General features: G+C 41.0%; 1 long non-coding RNA gene across 1 annotated transcript in view; it reads right to left on the reverse strand.

Annotated features, from left to right (window-relative positions):
- LOC138439286 (uncharacterized) overlaps nucleotides 1-23512 on the reverse strand; it is a 550512-nt gene that overhangs the window by 200544 nt on the left and 326456 nt on the right. Inside the window, exon 3 of the long non-coding RNA XR_011256668.1 lies at nucleotides 21109-21190. This is a non-coding gene — a long non-coding RNA (uncharacterized lncRNA). The remainder of the gene's footprint in view (nucleotides 1-21108; nucleotides 21191-23512) is intronic.

Raw genomic sequence — 23512 nt, forward strand, 5'->3', positions numbered from 1 at the left:
CTGGGTATGGGCTTCCCAGGTGGTGCAGTGGTAAAGAATCCGCCTGCCAATGTAGGAGACACAAAACACTTGGGTTTGATCCCTGGGTTGGGAAATGGCAACCCATTCTAGTATTCTTGCTTGGAGAATCCCATGGACGGAAGAGCCTGGTGGGCTACAGTCCATGGGGGTAGCAAAAAGCCTGAGCATACACACAGGCTGGGTTCTACTTTTATCGACCTGTGTCTAGTTAGAATTCCACAACTGGAGAGGAAAGAAGAATGTGATGACTGCTCAGGCAGCGGCAATAAAAATGATTCAGTTAAGGGGAATAGAGTGAATGGATTTATTTTACATAACAAATGTGTGACAGTCACTAATAGTTCTGAAATGCAAGTAGGATTGTTAACTAGAATCATGATCTCTAAATTTGCCCTTGTCAGTAAAGATGCTTGAATCACGCACAAATATAGAAATTGAAGGCATGAAACAGAATTTTAAGAAGACGTTCTAACATTTCCTTCCAGCATTCCAGTGAATCATCTTCTGTAGCTCTTGGAGGGCATTGACTTCTGTGCTCTCTTGTGTGTCCTCCGTATTCTCCATCAAGTTGCCCAAAGCCAGAAATTGTATAAATGCTGCCCATTACAGATAGCATGATGCCTTCATGGAAGCCTTGAATCAATATTTATATCAATGGTACAACTGATCAAAACCTATGATCAAGTTCACTCAAATGACATCACTGCTGCCCCAGGAGAGGGCAGAAGTGAGCAGGGTATAAGGAAATCCCTACCCAGAGATCTAGAAAGTAGGAGCAGGAGGTGGTTGGAGCAAAGTGGGGTGCAGTTTCTAGAAGGAACGCTGAAATCAACCAGTGACCACTATGAATAGAATGAGAAACAAAGCCCCCCAAAAATCAAGCTAAAACCAGACACCAAAAGTAGCCACCAAAGGCACACAAAAGAAAAATCTGTGAGCTGGAATTGGGGTGTCGGGGTGTGGTATATGATAGGGATGAGAAAAAAAAGCAAGCAAAGTGTTCTAATCCAAAAGTCAAAAAGTCCATAGCTAGAATTGGGGAGAGCTTCAGACAGTGTCAAATCAAATTTTAGGAGTTAGGAAGAGTCAGAACTGCCAGGGTTCAAAGTTTCATAAGGCAATTGTCATGAAAATATGCCTAGGAGTAAGAAGACTCTTTTAAGACAGACAATTATTCTCAAATATAATTTCTGATCTTGAAGATTTCTTATCCTTTCCAACCTAGGGAGGCACGAAGGCTCTGATAGACTTTTTGAAATGTTAGAGCTCAAAATACAAGTCAAGTGCATAGCCTGGCAGAGAACACACATTCACGGAAGGTGCATTTAACACTGAATTACTCTAGAAGGAATGCATTCCACAGAGGGACACCTTCCATAGAGAATACCTTGAGAACGGCACACACTGGAGGCATGAATCTGGAGGTGTGCTGCTGTCCAGGGACCAAGTGCTTTCCAGGCCCCCTGGGGGAACAACCACCGAAACAGACAGAAAAAGTCCTGCCCTCACATGACTTATATTCCAGTGGGGCTGTGAGCAGATAGGGTAGAAATCTCCAGAGAGAGAAAACCAGGCGTGACTTTCTTGACATAGGAGAAGCCATTTTTGGCCCAAGCCATTTTGTGATCTACTCCCGGCCACAGTGCTTGTCCTTGAACAGGTCTCAGTAATAAATGATCTTAAGGGAACCAAAGAAGGCAGAGACAGATGACTTATCAGGCAGGAGAAGTAACAATAGCAAAAATAACTTAGCAGTTGTAAAGACTCTCAATTCTGTTTCATTGGTAAAGATTAGCCTGAAGCCTCAACCACCAGATCAACTGGAGCCTAAGGGATGATGATGTTGACCTTTTCTGAACCTAGTGAGTTCAATCAACTAAAGCTTGGGCTCTATGGGCATGTACTCTCAGCTTAAAACTTCCCCCAGTTTTGCTGCTGAAGGAGACACTGTTTTGGGAAAGATCCCTAATGTTCTCCTTTCTTGTCACAAGTAGTAAATCCTCCTTTCTGCCAATAGTGGCTTGGTGGTGTTTTTTGGCTAGACAGTTAACAAGAGGCAAACCCAGTTTTAAGGTAACAGGACAATACCAAGCAAGCAAATAAAGAGGTGAGAAATTCCAGACAGTGACTACCCAGTGAGGAAAACAAAGCAGGAGATGGGATAGAGTGAGCCAAGGGAGGGGAAGGTGGACTCTGACAGTCGCCAGGGAAGAGATTTGCTTGAAGGAAGTGAGGATCTCTGAAGGAAAAGGCTTCCAGGCACGGGGAGTACCACGTGACAAGTTCCTAAGAAAGAAACATCCTCAGTGGGTCTGAGGACACAGCGGGAATGTCAATGTGGCTGGAGAGGACGGAGCAAGAAGAGGAATGTAGGAGGCCGTGATTTGAGAGATGGGAAGAGCTAGACCTTGAAGGGCCTTGAAGGTTATGATAGGAGTGTGAATATTAGTGTAAGCATGGTGGGAGGGAGCAAGTTTTCTGATTTAATCTTTTCAAACATCCCTCCAGATGTTGTGTGAGAATCCCTGAGCACAGGTGCTGAGATGAGAAGTAGTGGCACAAGAGCTGGCTGTAAAATGTTTAGGAATTTTGTGAATCACTTGTTAAACATAATCATTAACCAAAAATCAAATTATATGCATACATATGTGTATGTATATATCTCACAATTCAATTTTGTTAAAGTAATAATCATAAATAACAAAAACTCATCGTTGATTATTTTACGAGATTTCACCATTATCTCTGCTCCAGAGGGTACTTGCATTTTTTCTCTCTATATGATGGATATGCTACATAACAGGGTCATGTAAGGTCACTGTAAGGTCACGTTGGAAGCTTGACATTTACTACGGTGGGAGTACTTAGATGCTAAAAACTCTGACAGTGGTTATTACATAAAGTCAGGACTTGTCTTTATTTTCCCAACTTTCAGCACAGTGCTTAGTATATAGTAGTCAGTGTCCCAGACAGTCATACTCCTGGAATAGAGTTTTATCCTATATATTTGGGGATCTGCATATATTTGGGGACTTACAACAAAAGCCATAGTCATTTCAACTGGATCAAGCATTTATGTCAATTTACTTGAAAGCAATAGCTGCAAAAACTGTCATTTTGAAACACAGGGCTCTCTACTTAGTTCTAAATGCCTGGTGGTTATGCTTATTGCCACCCAAGACTGCCTCTGGGGAACTTACACACTCTATCAATGATGCTTCATTTTTAAAGCAAATTGGGCCAGGATTTGATTATGAATTAGCATTCTCATGGTAATAACTCACTTGCTGTGAATGGGAACAAGAGATTTATTTATTACTGTAAAAAGCAAGTTTAATTTTAAATGTCAACTAGCTGCTTTCTCTGACCATCCTTCCACAGTAGATGTCCCTTCCAGCTGAAATTCTATTACATCACTCAATTTTCTTTAAAGCACTTACCACATTTTATGTTAGCTTCATCATTTCATGTCTTACTTATTCATTGCCTTCCTCCTCCATTTGATTGTAAACTATATGAAGACAGAGACCTTGTACTGGGCACGGCTGTAGTCAGATGGTAAAGAATATGCCCACAATAGAGAGACCCAGGTTCAATCCCCGGGTTGGCAAGATACCCTGGAGAAGGGAATGGCAACCCACTCCAGTATTCTTGCTGGGAGAACTCCATGGACAGAGAAGCCTGGCAAGCTATAGCCCATGGGGTTGCAAAGAGTCAGACACGACTGAGCAAGTAACACTTTTTGTAGGTATAGCACCTATTACAGTGATGGGCACGTGGTTGGATCTCAGTAAATATTTATTGAATGAAAGGATTATTTAACAAAGGAGCATAGAAAGGGATAGGGGACCTGAAAGGTATACAAGGGATTTAGCAATTTACCAAGTTAGCAATACCTCACGTTTTATCCAAAATATAGCTTCTTTACTAAGGTCTGTTCAACAGAGTTTTGTGAATGAAACACATCAACACCATGTATTTAATCTGCTTGTCTTATTATTTGTTGCAAACAGCATAATCCACTCTACTTAGTTTTTAAAAACAAATTTATTAGTTGACATTATTTAGCCTGTAGAATCTCCGCAAGAGCTGAAAAGTCAGACTTGGAGGTTACCCAACTGGAAATAACACACAGAACACACCAGAGGACGGCTCCCTAAGATGCCGTGTCCCCCATGGCCACACACACACAGGCACACACACAACACAAAGGTTCTCTGCACAGGTGACACTGCACACTAGATGCCTTAGGCTCAAGCTATTGCTGTCTCCCCAAAGCAAAATCCAGTTGTAACCACTGCTTCCAAAGCATGGATTCTAGATGGTGACTTACTTCTTCACATCACTTTGTTCTCAAATGAATTCTTGGTCTCATTTGGGCTAATGTAATATCAGATTCTAGGGCACCTGCAAATAACAGGTAAAGGAATCAGAAACTCCTTCCTTGGAGAGCTAGATTCAGACTGTGGGAAATTACCTAAAATAGGCATGATGGCCTTTCAGCTGGGTTGACAAAAACATGACACACGTCCACTATGGTTCATTTTTTCTTCCACACTCACTCCTGCAAATTATAATTATGCTGCCACCATTAACACCCAAATAATGACATCAACATAACACGCTTCCCTATTCTACAAAGAAAGGCATGCTCACCCTCTCCTCAAAAGCAGAGAATACTAACTCTTGTTAATTACTACATCCAGTTTAAAGTCAGGATCTACAGGTCTTATACCTTTTCCCTCTAATTCTGTCAAGTATATCTGGGTTCTGAATCCAATGAACTAAACCATAAACTAATACATTCTATATGAAAAGAACAGGAGGAAAAAAATAAAAATTTTTAAGTGCATATGTATTTAAAAGACATTGTAAGAAAGGAAATATAGGTAGATAGCATAATCCTCATTTCTACCTGGGTTCACAAGGCTATGGCTGATAATTAGACTTCCAGCCTCCACTATTCACTCTATGTTCTCTTTGGCAACACCTCAGAAAGTTGGGGTTCTTCCCTCAGTAGGCTACCTGCTATGCTTCCTAACCTGCTGAGCCCTGGATAGTCCTGCCTGTGTGAGCCTGCTGCACACTTTCAATAATTTTCACACAGAGCTAGAACTGTGGTGTTGGAGAAGACTCTTGCGAGTCCCTTGGACTGCAGGGAGAACCAACCAGTCCATCCTAAAGGAGACCAGTCCTGGGTGTTCATTGGAAGGACTGATGCTGAGGCTGAAACTCCAGTACTTCGGCCACCTCATGCCAAGAGTTGACTCATTGGAAAAGACCCTGATGCTGGGAGGGATTGGGGGCAGGAGGAAAAGGAGACGACAGAAGAGGAGATGGCTGGATGGCATCACCGACTCAATGCACTTGAGTTTGGGTGAACTCTGGGAGTTGGTGATGGACAGGGAAGCCTGGCGTGCTACGATTCATGGGGTCATAAAGAGTTGGACACAACTGTGCAACTGAACTGAACTGAACTGATACTGCCCTAAAGGGCACCACAGGAAAGTCAAAACAATAGTCCTTGCCCCCAGTGTTTATCAAGTATACTTTTTCCTTAGTAATCAAGAGCCATCATTAGCCAACCTCCTTTTATTTATTAATTTTGCCTGTGTATCCAATGGCATTTGCTGGCTTCCCCCAAACACCTGGGCAGCTGGCTCAGCTCCTATTCAGTGGAACCACTGTTGGATGCCCTAGTAGAGGCTTCCCCTACTTGGTCTCAACACCAGCACAGGCCCATGTCATAGGGCGAGGGAGCAGATATTTCGTTGGTCACTAATTAGCAGTAATAGTCAGATGTGCCATTTCCGTGTCCACCCTTGGTTCCCTGATACTTTGGCCAAGAGAGAAACTGATTGAATATTATATAATGGAAGAGGCTTTTGTCAAGTTTGTTTTTTGCAAAATCTTACCAACAGTTTATTGCAAATGATCAACTATCACTAGTTATTAAAGTTAAATCCTTTCCCACATGAATTTGTAACATTTGTTATTGTACCGGAGACCATCCCCAAGAAAAAGAAATGCAAAAAAGCAAAATGGCTATCTGAGGAGGCCTTACAAACAGCTGTAAAAATTAGGGAGGTGAAAAGCTAAGGAGAAAAGGAAAGATATACCCAATTAAATGCAGAGTTCCAAAGAATAGCAAGGAGAGATAAGAAAGCTGTACTAGTGATCAATGCAAAGAAATAGAGGAAAACAATAGAATGGGAAAGACTAGAGATCTCTTCAAGAAAATTAGAGATACCAAGGGAACATTTCATGCAAAGATAGGCTCAATAAAGGACAGAAATGGTAGGGACCTAACGAAAGTAGAAGATATTAAGAAGAGGTGGCAAGAATACACAGAAGAACTATACTAAAAAGATCTTCATGACCTAGGTAATCATGATGGTATGATCACTCACCTAGAGCCAGACATCCTGGAATGCAAAGTCAAGTGGGCCTTAGGAAGCATCACTACGAACAAAGCTAGTGGAGGTGATGGAATTCCAGTTGAGCTGTTTCAAATCCTGAAAGATGATGCTATGAAAGTGCTACACTCAATAAGCCAACAAATTTAGAAAACTCAGCAGTGGCCACAGGACTGGAAAAGGTCAGTTTTCATTCCAATCCCAAAGAAAGGCAATGCCAAAGAATGCTCAAACTACCACACAATTGCACTCATCTCACACGCTAGCAAAGTAATGCTTAAAATTCTCCAAGACTTGCTTCAACAGTACTTGAACCATGAACTTCCTGATGTTCTAGCTGGTTTTAGAAAAGGAAGAAGAACCAGAGATCAAATTGCCATCATCCACTGGATCATCAAAAAAGCAAGAGAGTTCCAGAAACTTATCTATTTCTGCTTTATTGACTATGCCAAAGCCTTTGACTGTGTGACCACAACAAACTGTGGAAAATTCTGAAAGAGATGGGAATACCAGACCACCTGACCTGCCTCTTGAGAAATCTGTATGCAGGTCAGGAAGCAACAGTTAGAACTGGACATGGAACAGCAGACTGGTTCCAAATAGGAAAAAGGGTACATCAAGGCTATATATTGTCATCCTGCTTATTTAACTTCTATGCAGAGTACATCATTAGAAACACTGGGCTGGATGAAGCACAAGCTGGAATGAAGATTGCTGGGAGAAATATCAATAACCTCAGATGTTGAAGCTGAAACTCCAATACTTTGGTCACCTGATGCGAAGAGCTGACTCATTTGAAAAAACCCTGATGCTGGGAAAGATTGAGGGCAGGAGGAGAAGGGGACGACAGAGGATGAGATGGTTGGATGGCATCACCAACTCGATGGACATGGGTTTGGGTGGACTCTGGGAGTTGGTGATGGACAGGGAGGCCTGGTGTGCCACGGTTCATGGGGTCATAAAGAGTCAGACACGACTGAGCGACTGAACTGAACATGAATTTGTGTTGCCTGTGGGATTTTCTAGTAAACAGTTGTCTAGCATTCCAAGGCATCATATTTCAATTTCTAATTATGGAATCAATAGAGGATTACTCTGTGGAAATTACAAGAGTTCTATACTGCTTGTATAGATATCTAAGTGAATAAAGGGAAATGGGATGCTAGATCTTTTATTCCTATCATGCTAGAATACGGTTGTGTGTTAGTCAGCTTGGTCTAGATTGATCATAAACAGCCCCCATATCTCAAGTTATTCACAATTCATATTAGCTTTAGTGTAGCTATGACTGTTCACATTTTCAACCCAGAAACAAGTTGGAACAGCAAATCTGTGCATGTTGGGACATGAAGCTCAGGTGGCAGAGGAGAAAAAGAAATGAGAAAATGGCAGAACCTCAGGAAGGCTCTTATATTTTACTTAAAAATCCCATGCATCTGTTTCACTTACATTGGCCAGAGCAAATCAGATGGCCTGATGTGGGGAAGGGAACGATTTTACATCAATGGGGTGGCAAAGTATATACCTTGCAAACAATTGGGGAAAACATTAATATCACATGCTTTAAAGCTAGTATTTACTCCACTTGCAATCTACACTGAACCTACTTTTCAAAAGTGTTTTAAGATTTTATTTTGATTAAATTAAAATAGATATTAAAGATATATAAAGTATTTTCTTAGGTTGTTTCATTTCTTGGTATTTTTCTTCCCTCAAAAGTTATAGTCCGTAAGGTTTTTTCATCATCTTTTTTGACCGGTTTCATAACTTTAGTATGGAAGTGCTCCCCAGAGAATCAAAGAGATGTTGACTTGTAGTTCTATTTATACATCATAAAGAACCCTAGGATTTAGGCAAGAGTTATTACATTCATGTTCTGAAAGGTTAAGTAAATTTCCTGAGCACATGGTCATATTAAGTGAAGTATGTTGAGTTCAAACCAAAGATTCAGGTATTGAATATACTCATTATTCTTCCTCAGTTTAGTCACTCAGTGTGTCCGACTCTTTGCGACCCCATGGACTGCAGCACGCCAGGCCTCCCTGTCCATCACCAACTCCTGGAGTTTACTCAAACTCATGTCCATTGAGTCAGTGATGCCATCCAACCATCTCATCCTCTGTCATCCCCTTTTCCTCCTGCCTTCAGTCTTCTTCCCAGCATCAGGGTCTTTTCCAGTGAGTCAGTTCTTTGCATCAGGTGGCCAAAGTATTGGAGTTTCGGCATCAGCATCAGTCCTCCCAATGAACACCTAGGACTGATCTCCTTTAGGATGGACTGGTTGGATCTCCTTGCAGTCCAAGGGACTCTCAAGAGTCTTCTCCAACACCACAGTTCAAAAGCATCAATCTTTGGTGCTCAGCTTTCTTTATAATCCAACTCTCACATCCATACATGACTACTGGAAAAACCATAGTTTTGACTAGACAGATCTTTGTTGGCAAAGTAATGTCCCTGCTTTTTAATATGCTGTCTAGGTTGGTCAGAACTTTTCTTCCAAGGGGCAAGCATCTTTTAATTTCATGGCTGCAGTCACCACCTGCAGTGATTTTGGAACCCAAGAAAATAAAGTCTATCACTGTTTCCACTATTTCCCCATCTGTTTGCCATGAAGTGATGGGACAAGATGCCATGATCTTAGTTTTCTGAGTGTTGAGTTTTAAGCCAACTTTTTCACTCTCCTCTTTCACTTTCATCAAGGGGCTTTTTAGTCCTCTTCACTTTCTGCCATAAGGGTGGTGTCATCTGCATATCTGAGGTTATTGATATTTCTCCCAGCAATCTTGATTCCAGCTTGTGCTTCATCCAGCCCAGCATTTCTCATGATGTACCCTGCATAGAAGTTAAATAAGCAGGGTGACAATATACAGCCTTGACGTACTCCTTTCCCTATTTGGAACCAGTCTGTTGTTCCATGTCCAGTTCTAACTGTTGTTTCCTGACCCTGCATATAGGTTACTCAAGAGGCAGATCAGGTGGTCGTGGTATTCCCATCTCTTTCAGAATTTTCCACACTTTGTTGTGGTCACACAGTCAAAGGCTTTGGCATAATCAATAAAGCAGAAATAGATATGTTTCTGGAACTCTCTTGCTTTTTTGATGATCCAGCGGATGTTGGCAATTTGATCTCTGGTTCCTCTGCCTTTTCTAAATCCAGCTTGAACATCTGGAAGTTCACAGTTCAAGTACTGTTGAAGCCAGTCTTGGAGAATTTTAAGCATTACTTTGCTAGCGTGTGAGATGAGTGCAATTGTGCAATATTTTGAGCATTCTTTGGCATTGCCTTTCTTAGGGATTGGAATGAAAACTGACCTTTTCCAGTCCTGTGACCACTGCTGAGTTTTCCAAATTTGCTGGCATATTGAGTGCAGTATTTTCACAGCATCATCTTTTAGGATTTGAAATAGCTCAACTGGAATTCCATCATCTCCACTAGCTTTGTTCATAGTGATGCTTCCTAAGGCCCACTTGACTTTGCATTCCAGGATGTCTGGCTCTAGGTGAGTGATCACACCATGGTGATTACCTGGGTCATGATGATCTTTTTGGTATAGTTCTTCTGTATACTCTTCTTATACACCTTATACACCTCTTCTTAATATCTTCTGCTTCTGTTAGGTCCCTACCATTTCTGTCCTTCATTGAGCCCATGTTTGCATGAAATGTTCCCTTGGTATCTCTAATTTTCTTGAGGAGATCTCTAGTCTTTCCGATTCTACTTTTTTCCTCTATTTCTTTGCATTGACTGCTGAGGAAGGCTTTCTTATCTCTCCTTGCTATTCTTTGAAAATCTGCACTCTAATGGGTATATCTTTCCTTTTCCCCCTTGCCTTTCCCCTCTCTTCTATTCACAGCTCTTTGTAAGACCTCCTCAGACAACCATTTTGCCAATTTGCATTTCTTTGTCTTGGGGGTGGTCTTGATCCCTGCCTCCTGTACAATGTCACAAACCTCTGTCCATAGTTCTTCAGGCACTCTGACTATCAGATCTAATCCCTTGAATCTATTTGTCACTTCCACTATTATTCTTCCTATTTCACAGTAATAGATCCTGGTTATTTTCCTCTTACTGTGTGCCTTAAGAAGTTCCATGGTCTTCTGTGCCTTTAATGTTCTTCAGCTTTCTTTGAGTCTCTGCTTAAAAAGAAGCCTATGGCCTTAATTATATCACCATGGATCCTACCCTGGTGGATTCTGCTTCAGGCTTGCCAACACATATTTGACTACAAGCTTGGAAGACAAAGACCTAATATGATGCTTGAACCAGCTGCTACTACAGATACCAGCAATATGTTGTATTGCTTTCACGAGAAATTTTGGTATTATTGTATTGATTCTCTGCTCTGAGTTGATCAAGGAGTACTCAGGATTCTATAACAGATCTATATTCATTGACTCTGTGTAAAAGAGATGATCAGCAGGAAAATGCTCAAAGAAGTCAAATTGTTCTCCAACTATTACCTTGGATTATCTTCCTATAAAAGATACATGTTATAAGGGGATTTTTTTACCTTTAACTTTCAGCAGGTGGCTGGTAATTTACCTTAACTGTATTACAGAAAGCACACTGGGGAATTGTTTGCATGAAGGCATGGGCTAGAAGCTGCATCTGGAATCAATTTTTATATTTTAAAATACTCTAAAGGAATAGCTCTTGTAGATTTTACTAGTCAACATAATCCAAAGGAATTTTTTCCATGAGAAATAGCCAGGAATCTAAGTTTAACATATATATTGAATTTCTAAAATTATTTTAGCAGATAAACATCTGCAGTAGATACTTTGTCAATAGTGTATACAATCCCCAGGTTTGTTTTGAAAGGAATTTGAGGGGCATGGGAAATTTTAACTATTCTAAATGCCATCTGGAAAAATACATATATGGGAATGACCTGGAAAGGTGGAGGGGTAAGAAAGGAAGAAGAAAAAAAAGACTTGCCTTCCAATTATTAAAATATATCACAGAATTAAAGAAATTAAAAACCAATACTGAGCCAAAAATAGGGAGACAAATCAATGGAGCAGAATGGAGTACCAAAATAGTGACACGGATATATGAGAATTCAGTATGTGATAAAGGTGCCATCTCAAATCTATGGAGAAAACATGGTTCACTTAATAAATGGTATTGTGATAACTGACAAGCATTTCAGAGGAAAACATTTGGATTTCTATAGCCACTCCTGGGCCAAATAAGTTTCATATGGACCAGTGATTTACATATATAAAAACAGAATTAAATACAAAGAGTACCAATCATGAGTTGATATTTTTCTAATGTAATCTCTTTTGACTTTTCTGTATTTTCCATTAAGATGCATGTTTCATCAAGACAAGGACTATCTTTACTTCAGTCCCCATTGCATCACTAACACCTAGCATACTATCAGGCACATTCAGAAAATCATCAAAATATTAATTATTGCCCATATATGACTATTAAATACCACTGTTTCTTCCAGTGGGACTGCATATCTATTTGTCTTGTTCAAGACACTGATGGCTAGGAAGAAATCTAGGAATGGACCCTCAACCCTGTGGATAAAAGATCAATGAAAAAGACAACATAAGTGCTTAGGCAGATTGTTGGGGTGATTAATACTTAAGTAGGTGGTTTTTTTTTTTTTTTTTTTTTTTTTACCGCTCAGCCAGTTACTCTACAATCATCAATAAGAATCAGCTTTGCTAAATAAAGTGTGGACATATTGTGATTTTTGCGTTTTCTTTTCTCAGATTAACCGAGGACTTACAAGGCAAACCATAAGAATCATTCTAGATGCTGATCTATCTAATATCTGAGCATCAATCTGTTTTAGCCACAAACATTGATCTTTGCAGGGTACTTCAGTCCAAAGTTCCCACCATTCTCCCTCGCAAAGAAGATCCCTGTCTATGTCCCAGAAGATTTGTGATGAGCTTGTTCAACATAGCATGCTCATGTTGAGTTCATTAGAAGTTCATTACATAGGGTAGAGCAGAATATATCACTGTTATCATCATTGACTAAACTTTCTGAAGATGCATGATAAAGACAAGCAGAGAAAGCAGAAGTTCCTCTCACATCATGACAGCTGAAACAGTCGCCTGCTACTTCAACATCATTCATTGTAGTCGATAAACCATGAGATTTGGATCAAGGTATACCAAGTTCCAAACTCTGATTTAAACATATATGAGAGCCACCCAGGAGTTTTTCTTTACCTGAAAGATTCTGTTGGAAGGCTAGTTCTCTGCTGACCTTGGACACCAGGAACCGTCAATATTGTTAGACCACCTCTGGTTTGGTCCCTGCTCACTCACACAGAGCCCTGCCATTTCTCTTTAGCCAGGTTCCAGGGAGGAAGGCAGTGTTAAGAGAGGTGGACATAAAATCCACCTGGTGGATCATTTTCTCAGCCCATTCAGGAACAAACCAAATAACCTAAAGGAGGAGTCATGGAGGAAAACAAGTTAATATAATCATTCAGAGTGAAGGGGTAGACCAAAGACCTGGTAGAAAAGAGAAGAAAGAATGTACGCAAAAGGGTTTCATGTTTCAAAGTCTAGATCCTTCCATTACACCTGAAATCAAGGGAGAGAATGGGGCTTCCCAGGCAGCTCGGTGGTGAAGAATCTGCCTGCCAAGCAGGAGGTGCAGGTTCGATCCCTGGGTCAAGAAGATCCCCTGGAGAAGGAAATGGTAACCCACTCCAGTATTCTTGCCTAGAGAATCCCATGTTGAGAGAAGACTGGCGGACTACAGTCCACGGAGTCACAAAGATACAAAACAGAGCAACTAAACAACAACAACTTGGAGAACAAGTAAATTTGGGGGGAGAAAAAGTGGGTAGTGATATGACCACAGAGATTTGGAAAACGCAATTCATCTAGCTTCTGTGATGAGAGGAAAAGACATAAACCTCCAAAAGGTCACTTATGAACTAGAAAAGAGATAAAAGGAGAGAATTTTTAGAGTCCAGTATAGATGAAAGAAAAAGAGAGTAGGAGAAAAGAAGGAAATTAGGTAAGATACCATTTCTTAATAATTTTACTTATTTTTTTGGCTGTGCAAGGTCTTCACTGTTGCAAGTGCTTTTCTCTAGCTTCAGCAAGTGGGGGCTCCTCTCTAGCGGCAGTGCACAGGCTTCTTCCCATTGAGGTGGCTTCTCTTGCTGTGGAGCACGGGCTCCATGTGCTTAGGCTTCAGTAGTTGTAGCACATGGGCTCAATAGTTGCAGCTCCTGGGCTCTGGAGCACAGGCCCTGTAGTTGTGGTGCACAGGCTCACTTGCTCCTTGGCACATGGGATCTTCCTGAACCAGGGATCAAACCCATATCCTCTTAGTTGGCTGGCAGATTCTTTACCACTGAGCCACCAGGAAAGCCCCAATAAGATGACATTTTGAAAAAAGATTCTAAGAAATAAATCTTTTCTTTTGTGAAAAATCTTAGTCAAGGAACACCCAGGGATGGGGTGTTTTGCTTGCTTCATATGGTGCTTTGTACAGTTCCCCAGACACAGAACTCCTTATAAAGGTCCTACCCCATTCTTCATACCTGACCTCTCCCTTGAGTATGAGCCCCTGAACTCAGACAACTCACCCTGAATTGCATGAAGGCCACATCACACCAGTTTCCAAGGCCTGTGAGTCCCTGAAGATGATGGTTGAGTGCTGGGCAGTTATCTACAGACTAAAGTCAGCCACTCCCTTCTTCACCTTGCTTACTCTATCAGCCAGGCAGTCAATGGCTCAATACGCACTGAGCACCCTTGGTGCCCTGCCTTCATGAGGTGAGGGAGGGTCCATCCTCAAGAAGCCTGCCTTCCAGGCACCCAGCTGCCTTCCTGTCTGGCGGGAGAATACCTAATGGGGGTCATGCCCCCAGCTCTTTAAATACCTTCCCTCAAGAACCCTTCCCCTTCAAACTTGCTCTGAGAAGAGAATCTACTGTGTAGGGGAGAGGTAGCATTTAGGGAGCAGCAGAGCTTTTATGCACTCTAAAATTTTTCAGGTAGCTTCCTCTTCTTACCTCTAAGGCCATCTCATTCTCAGATCTTTCACCTGGTGCTTTGGTGAGAATCTACCCTTCAGCCAGTGGCATCATCTGATATGAATGCTGACATAAGTGACATTCATCAAAACCATATCTTTAATGGAAAGGAGCCTCTTGTCCTACATTGCTGGTCCCCTAGTTCAACAATATTGTACCTAAAAGCATAGTCTACTCATTCATTCACTACCACAATAATTCAATCAGTTGATTCAGAGAGTAGGACCCTGAAGGATGGAGGAAGAGGGCAGGATGTTTTATAAGAGGGAGATGGCAGAGAGCACACAGAAGGGGATAAGGCACTTTGGAGAAGAGACTTAGAACAGCCAGAGCATTTGGGTGTTAGGCATAAGATGCCTGGAGCGAAAGGGAGAGAGAAGAAAAAGTAAACCTTAGAACCAAAGTAAATTTTGCCTGTGTCTGTACCCTATGAGGCCCTGCTCAGTATGTAGTCTGCAAAAATCCAAAGTTAAGCCAGTGATGTTTGTACCACGGTTATATACAATGAATATTAGGGGAAGCTGGGTGACGGATGTATAGAAATGCTGAATTATTTTCTTACAGCTCTTTTTTATAAAAAATTATTCCAAAATTAAAGGCTGAACAAAAAAGATGTTTCTTCAGTTCAGCCGCTCAGTCATGTCTGACTCTTTGCCTCCCCTTGAATCGCAGCACGCCAGGCTTCCCTGTCCGTCACCAACTCCCAGAGTTCACTTAAACTCATGTCCATCGAGTCGGTGATGCCATCCAGCCATCTCATCCTCTGTCGTCCCCTTCTCCTCCTGCCCCCAATCCCTCCCAGCATCAGAGTCTTTTCCAATGAGTCAACTCTTTGCATGAGGTGGCCAAAGTATTGGAGCTTCAGCTTTAGCATCATTCCTTCTAAAGAAATCCCAGGGTTGATCTCCTTCAGAATGGACTGGTTGGATCTCCTTGCAGTCCAAGGGACTCTCAAGAATCTTCTCCAACACCACAGTTCAAAAGCATCAATTCTTTGGTGCTCAGCCTTCTTCACAGTCTAATTCTCACATATGCACCTTTTAATGGTTTCCTAATGCTTGCCCAATAAAGTTCTTGGTTTTAAACATGACTTTGTAGCCCCTTTGCCATGGACCCAAACTGCCCCAGCCTCATCTTCCTGAGGTATCCCTGGCCCAGCCACCCCAACTGACCACTCAGACCTTGACACACTCTGTGTTCACTCCTGTACATACTTACACCATTCTCCCTGGATGCATTACTTATCCCCAGCTTCAAAACAGACAATTGATTAGCCAGTGTCCTGGGTTCAAGTCCAGATTCACCAAGGACTTAGTGACCCTCAACAAATCCTCGCTTATCTGTGTCTCCAAGATAAAATCAAAGCCACCATGAAGTGGGATAGCAATAATAATACCTCAAACCATGGGAGGATCAATGAAGCCCATGAAAGTGCCCTGTAAAATTCAGCCTGAACCCAGAGGCACTCAAGCTCAGTTGCCAAGAAGTAAGCTGAGCAGTTTGTTTTTTTTTTAAATACCAATACTTGATGTCATTCTGACAGTTTAGTTTGTTTGTTGGTTTGTTTCAGTTGCCCAGGGAATTCTAAAGGGGAGTGAAGCCAGGGTGAATTACTGATCTTAATTTAAGCAATAGTCACTCAGTCGTGTCCAACTCTTTGTGACCCCATGGACTGTAGCTGGCCAGGCTCCTCTATCCTTAGGATTCTCCAGAGAAGAATTCTGGTATGGGTTGCCATTCCATTCTGCAGGGGATATTCCTGACCCAGGGATCGAACCCACGTCTTCTGCATTACAAGGCAGTCTCTTTACCAACTGAACCACCAGGGAAGCCTTATCTTAACTTAGTACTTCTCAAAATATGGGGCCTGGGCCAGCACCATCAGCATCACTTGGGATAGTGTTAGATACACACATTTTCAGTAAAAACCTTGAAGTTCATGTTTTAACATGCTTGCAGATCATTGCTAGAGGTGAGGATCCTGTGTCTTAAGCAATTCCTAGTCTTCTTCTGAGAAAATCTTACACATCCTGGCCCAACCCAAATGTTATCCCCTCTATAAGGCCTTTTTACCTTCTAGTCAGAGTCTCTGGCTCAGCTCTTGGGCTTGATCTCACTGTAATACCATCTCTCTTATAATGTTTATCACAGTGTGATGTCTTATCAAAAGACATCACCATCTTTCCTAAGATCTTGGGAGCTATTTAGGGGCAGAACACATATCTGAATCCTATTCCTCATAGTGTAGGTCATAATATGCCATGTGTTGGAGCTATATATGAAAAATGTTGAATTGGAGAGACTTCTTTAAATCTCATTGAGAGATTTGGGCTTCCCTCATAGCTCAGTTGGTAAAGAATCTGCCTGTGATGCAGGAGGCCTCAGTTCAATTCCTTGGTCAGGAAGATCCGCTGGGGAAGGGATAGGCTACCCACTTCAGGATTCTTGGGCTTCCCTTGTGGCTCAGCTGGCAAAGAATCCACCTGCAATGTGGGAGACCTGGGTTCAATCCCTGGGTTGGGAAGATCCCCTGGAGAAGGGATAGGCTACCCACTCCAGTATTCTGGCCTGGAGAATTTCATGGACTGAGTCTATGGGGTCACAAAGAGTCGGACACGACTAAATGACTTTCACTTTCTTTAAATCTCATTGAGGAAAAGAGTTACAATTGTGTGAAGACTAGCTGATACAGAGAACAATAAAGTATGTAAAAGAAAAAAATTAATATCTAAGATACCCTTCTAATTACAGTAGCTAGTGTATGTCTGCATGCTCACTTGCTCTTTCGTGTTTGACTTTTTGCAGGCCCATAGTGCCAGGCTCCTCTCTCCATGGAATTTTCCAGGCAAGGATACTGGAGCAGGTTGCCACTTCCTACTCCAGGGTATCTTCCTGACCCAGGGATTGAACCCATGTCTCCTGCATTGAAAGGAGGATTCTTCACCACTAGTGCTACCCTGGAAGCCCTAGTAGCTAGTATGTAGCACTTACTAGAACCTAAGGCCTGATCTGACTACTTTACTTACATGGATTAACTCATTTAAGCCTTATAAAAACCTTATACAGCAGCTACTGTTATTATTAGTATTTTACTAACATGGCAGTTGAAGTACAAAGAAGGTAAGTGAACTGTCTTAGGTCATACAATTCGTAACTGGCAGTCAAATTTGAGCTCAGGTTTTCTGGCTCAGCCTCTGGGTTCCTAACTCCTCCATGCTACTACAATATGTGTGGCAATATGGTGTTACAGATTCCTATTATTATCAACAGACTTGTCTTCCATTCCCTATAGAAACTATGTATAAAATCAACTATCAATCTTCCCTTATCCAATTCTCCCTGAAACGATGTTATTAATCACAGACATTTAAACAATATTTTCTATGTACTGGCCCTGTTCTAAGTGCATAGCAATGTGTTTATTTAATTCTCCATTAATCCAGTGAGGCGGATACTATTATGACCCACTTCCTGTATAAGATAAGTAAGGCATGCAGAGGTTAAGGAGCCAGCCCAGGTCATACAAATAAGTGAATGGTGGACCAGGATCTAAACTTAGGGTCTTCAGAGTCAGTCTCCTTATTACTTTGCTATGAAGGCTTTCTTTGTAGGGAATGTTTGGGAGACATGGTCTTAGAACTAAATTTTGTTACTGTTTTTGTTATTACATCCTTCATAGGGTTGGTATGAGAAACATAGTGCCGATCTCTAATTCCTAAAACCAAAAAGGAAAAGAAAAAGGGAAACAAAGCCTTTTAAAATCTTATTCCAACCTTTTTTTACAACTAGGATTCACAACTAAGTTTGGAAAACAAAGCTATAGGATCTCTTGTGTCTGTTTGGATATATGTATATCTCAGTGTGTGTCTTTGTTTTTATGGATAATATGATGATTGCTGAGATCAGTTTGTAACTTAGTTTGTAACTAAGCTCTAATTTAATTGGCCTTAAAAAACTAAGCACTTACAAATCAAATAATTCTAAATACAAGAGAAATTAACCTAAATGAGTTTCAGGTTCATGTGAACTGGGAAATATTCAGTTTTAAATACCTGATATTAATGTTTATTTCACCTAATTAATATAGATGTATCTAAGAGTAATTAACATTAAGCAGAATATTTTCATTGTACCTAGGTTTAATATAAGTTAAATATTATTATTATATCTGTTACATTTTGTCAGCAAGGAAATTACCTCGAGTGAAGAAACTTCTAAAAAAAATGTAAATGAGATATGAGCTTTTATCTATTCATGATATTACTAGATGGGATCCTCTCACCTGGCCAATTAATAATAATACCTGTTCTATTGCTGGCCATAGATTTAAGTTTTCTCTTAGGGTCATTCAAACTTAATCGGAGTGACGAGCTAAGCCTAAATAAAAAATTAGCCTCTCATCTGTTAAAAGGAAAGCTCCCACAATTATGAGGAATATCTACATGGTTAGCACCAGGCTATGGTCATTTAAGTTTAAAAGCTCCTTTATGTTGGGAATGGTTAAATCATACTAAAAATTATCAACTTGGTAATTATGAGATAATGCTGGGTGCTTTATGAACTATGTCTATTATTATCCTTAGAGAGAGTGATTGGTATGGAAATCAGTGGATTTGTGGCACTAATTTATGGCCTTCACATCTACAGGGGTAGATATGAAGGTGTAGCCTGGGATTCCCATGAATTTAAGGTCATACATGTTAACAAATTAGAGGTAACCCCAAACAATCTAACATTGGTATGATCCCAACGGGTCAAAGATGTGTATTCTACTGGTAGGACCATTTAACAGCTTTTGTGTATGTTTTGAGATATCTGTGCGATAATTCAAAGTGAAGGCTACATTTTCATACCTGATAAATCCTTTAATGTAACACATTTGATGAACCATATGAAAAATCAGATTTCTGCTTTAAGTGACCCATTCCCTTGTCTTGACTATCTTTCAAAAAAAAAAAAAAACTGGTTTGGTGTGGGAGGCTCATGGCTAAAATATTTACTTTGAATTCCACTAATGTTATTAACTAAACCATTTGCATTTTGCTTGTTTCACAATATTATTATTCTTTGTATTACCAAGTATATGACTGAGCCTCTGATGAAAATGATAACTAGACTTGAAGCAGTTGATCAAATGTATAGCTCGATAAATGATCAATGATTGTAATAGTGTAACTCTAGGTATGAAAAGATGCAATGAGAGGGCATACTTTCCTGGACCATAACTAGAAGACAGGTGTCCAGAGGTCTGTGACTATTAAGACCTAGTCCAGTAATAGCACATTGAGTGTCTTATCAACAAAAACCTTCTTCAGAACTGGGAATGAGCCTTCCCAGCAACACGGGACAAAATGGTCATGAAATGCCACCCACCCCCCACCCAAGTATGGTTGGATTTATGACCACAAGGGGGCCATGTCAACTGCAAATTGGCACTTACCAGATGCCTTGCCAATGACTGAACAACAAAGGCATTTGCCATCTGCCTCTATGGAAACTGAACCCCATCCTGCTATAGCTATGGCCCTTCAACAACCCCTGAGGGAGGTCAGGGTGGGGTGAGGCACTCTGTGCTCTAGGGAATCTGGTGGGACAGGTCTTTTGATAGTTGGATGTTTTTAGGAACAGATTTTATGATCTCCATCCTTGCATCTCCTCATATCTAGAGAAGCACTAAATTCCTTCATGGTGACATCAGATCCTCATGACTAACAAAAAACCTTTTATAAATTGAGTGCTTTATGGTACTGAAGTCCCCCTTCACCAAAACCTCATATATTGACTTTCCCCCACAGCTTCTTTGGAGCAGTCTCTCAGAGCTATCTGAGATGCTGCTTCCCAGGCTGCAGTCCTCCTTTTGCCCCCAAATAAAACATAACTCACAACTCTCAAGTTGTATACCTTTTTTCAGTCAACAGATGGAGATCAACTTCTATTATTCCATCATTTCTATAAGCAGCTTTTGGTAGAATAAAGCTCTTTTTAGGAAAGAGCTCTCTGCAAGAGGTACCCTTTGCCTTGTCACTAACCTTAACCATGTACCTCCATGCTCTACTCATCTCCAGCCCCAGCACACCTTTCAAATCTTTTCATTATACAATAGTTTTTCTAATCTGATGATGCATTCCATAAATGAAAGAAATACAAATGAAGACTACATAATAAACAGATGACCAGATCTCTTCCCTAGATTCCCCTTTAGTAAGTTCATGAAGAAACTGAGTGAGCAAGATAACATCTAAAGAAAGACCATGAAGAGAACACAAGCCTGCACACAGTGGGGGATGGTGATGACTCTGACTCTTTATCTCAATGATTAATTAAGATTAAGTCCTTGTTTCCCTTTAAAAGTTTTCATGGCCAAGCAGAATATTTAGAGATGGTTTTGGGGGGATAATGAGCCCACCATCTCCCAAGATTGTAAGTATTCTGATAGAAGCAATTTCTTTTTCTATCATTTGTGAGTTTGATTTTGTAAATGGCAAATAACAGGACGTGATTCAATAACAGTTCCATTTAAAACATCCAGCAACTCAGGTTGGTCCTTAATTTTTTCTAGGTTGAGAGACGTTTCTGAGCTATTTGTCTCATGCCCACCTTCTCTAGGTCCAGTTACCCTAATTCCAAATCTGTAGACCTACCTGTAAAATATTCTGCCCATGGGAACGTGGACTTCTAAATGGGAAGATGTGCTTTGCTTTCTCTAGTTCATTGAAAAGACTCCTGTGGAACAAGAGACAACAATGAATACCTTAGGAAACCTACCCCAGCTCTTTAGATCAGAATTCAGAATGAAGAATCTTAACCTAGGCAACAAATTATGATTATCTAGGGAGGCTTTTAAAAATATAGATTTTTCTGACGTTCTGGTTCAAGAAAGCAACATAAGAAGCTCTTGAACTAACATCCTGCCATGGACACACAGAATCTACAGCTAAATAGGGAATAATTCCCTCTGAAAGAAATCCAGAAACTAGCTGAGTAACTCATATACATCAGACAAATGAGAAAACACCCATACTTAAATGGCTAGGAGAGGCTGAGAAACAATCTTGTCATAAACCCAACCCTCAGAACAGTGACATACAATTGGAAGAGAACTCACAACTTCCAACTTCACCTTGAGGAGTAAAGGGTTTGGACCCATTCAACATCAAGCACCTAAAATTTTAAGTCTTGCACCCAACAGATGGGCTCCAAAACACCTAACTCTGACATTCAGTGGGGATTGCATTCAAAAGACCCACAAGGCAATAGAAAACTGGGTTCCTGAGGAATTACAGTGTTATCCCCCTACCTCTTCCTCTGTGAACTCAGCACAGAGGCAACAGACTGAACTAGAAACCCATCTCCCTGAAAGAGAGCTATATGCTTATTTTTACATCTGCAGTTTGAGGGTCAGGCTTCTAATTTAACACAAATCTGGGGGCTGACTACACCTCTCCTGAGATTGGAAAGCACCACCTTCATGCCACCCACCAACAAGACACCAGTATTTCCCTTAAAAATCTTATGTAAATATCTGGTGCCATGGCCTCTGCAGCTGTCACCCAGGGTACAAAGCCCTTGACTGCCTGGTTCTGGCAGCCAACACACCTTATGTTCACTATTACTAGGAACAGCTCTTATCTTGTTATTTCCCCAGGGCTTAGCACACAGGGTGCAGAGATATGTCCATCTCCTAGTATTTCCCTAAGGAAGTCTACCTGTATACATTAAAAGATGCTGCCTGTGGATTTGGCTTCCAAACAGTCAACATCTGATATGCTAATAAAGTAATGATCAAAATTCTTCAAGCTAGGCTTCAACAGTACATGAACTGTGAACTTCCAGATGTTCAAGCTGGATTTAGGAAAGGCAGAGGAACCAGATCAAATTGCCAACATCTGTTGGCAAGAGAGTTTCAGAAAAAAAAGCAAGAGAGTTCCAGAAAAGCATCTATTTCTGCTTTATTGACTATGTCAAAGCCTTTGACTGTGTGGATCACAACAGGCTGTGGAAAATTCTTAAAGAGATGGGAATACCAGACCACCTGACCTGCCTCTTGAGAAATCTGTATGCAGTTCAGGAAGCAACAGTTAGAACTGGACATGGACCAACAGACTGGTTCCAAATAGGAAAAGGAGTACATCAAGGCTGTCTATCATCACCCTGCTTATTTAATTTATATGCAGAGTACATCATGAGAAACGCTGGGCTGGATGAAGCACAAGTTGGAATCAAGATTGCTGGGAGAAATATCAATAACCTCAGATATGCAGATGACATCACCCTTATGGCAGAAAGTGAAGAGGAACTAAAGAGCCTCTTGATGAATGTGAAAGAGGAGAGTGAAAAAGTTGGCTTAAAACTCAACACCCAGAAAACTAAGATCATGGTATCTGGTCCCATCACTTCATGGCAAATAGATGGGGAAATAGTGGAAACAGTGACAGACTTTATTTTCTTGGGTGCCAAAATCACTGCAGGTGGTGACTGCAGCCATGAAATTAAAAGACTCTTGCTCTTTGGAAGAAAAGTTCTGACCAACCTAGACAGCATAGTAAAAGCAAAGGCATTATTTTGCCAACAAAGGTCCAACTAGTCAAAGGTATGGTTTTTCCAGTAGTCATGTATGGATGTGAGTGTTGGACTATAAAGAAAGCTGAGCACCAAAGAAATGATGTTTTTGAACTGTGGTGTTGGAGAAGACTCTTGAGAGTCCCTTATTCTGCAACGAGATCAAACCAGTCTATCCTAAAGGAAATCAGTCCTGAATATTCATTGGAAGGACTGATGCTGATGCTGAAACTCCAATACTTTGGCCACCTGATCTGAAGAACTAACTCACTGGAAAAGACCCTGATGCTGGGAAAGACTGAAGGCAGGAGGAGAAGGGGATGACAGAGGATGAGATGGTTGGATGGCATCACTGACTCAATGGACATGAGTTTGGTGATGAGAGTTGGTGATGGACAGGGAGGCCTGGCATGCTGCAGTCCATGGGGTCACAAAGAGTCAGACATGACTGAGCGACTGAACTGACTGACTGAAATTCTTTCCCTT

This window comes from Ovis canadensis, chromosome 4 (assembly GCF_042477335.2).
Source record: "Ovis canadensis isolate MfBH-ARS-UI-01 breed Bighorn chromosome 4, ARS-UI_OviCan_v2, whole genome shotgun sequence".
NCBI lineage: Eukaryota > Metazoa > Chordata > Mammalia > Artiodactyla > Bovidae > Ovis > Ovis canadensis.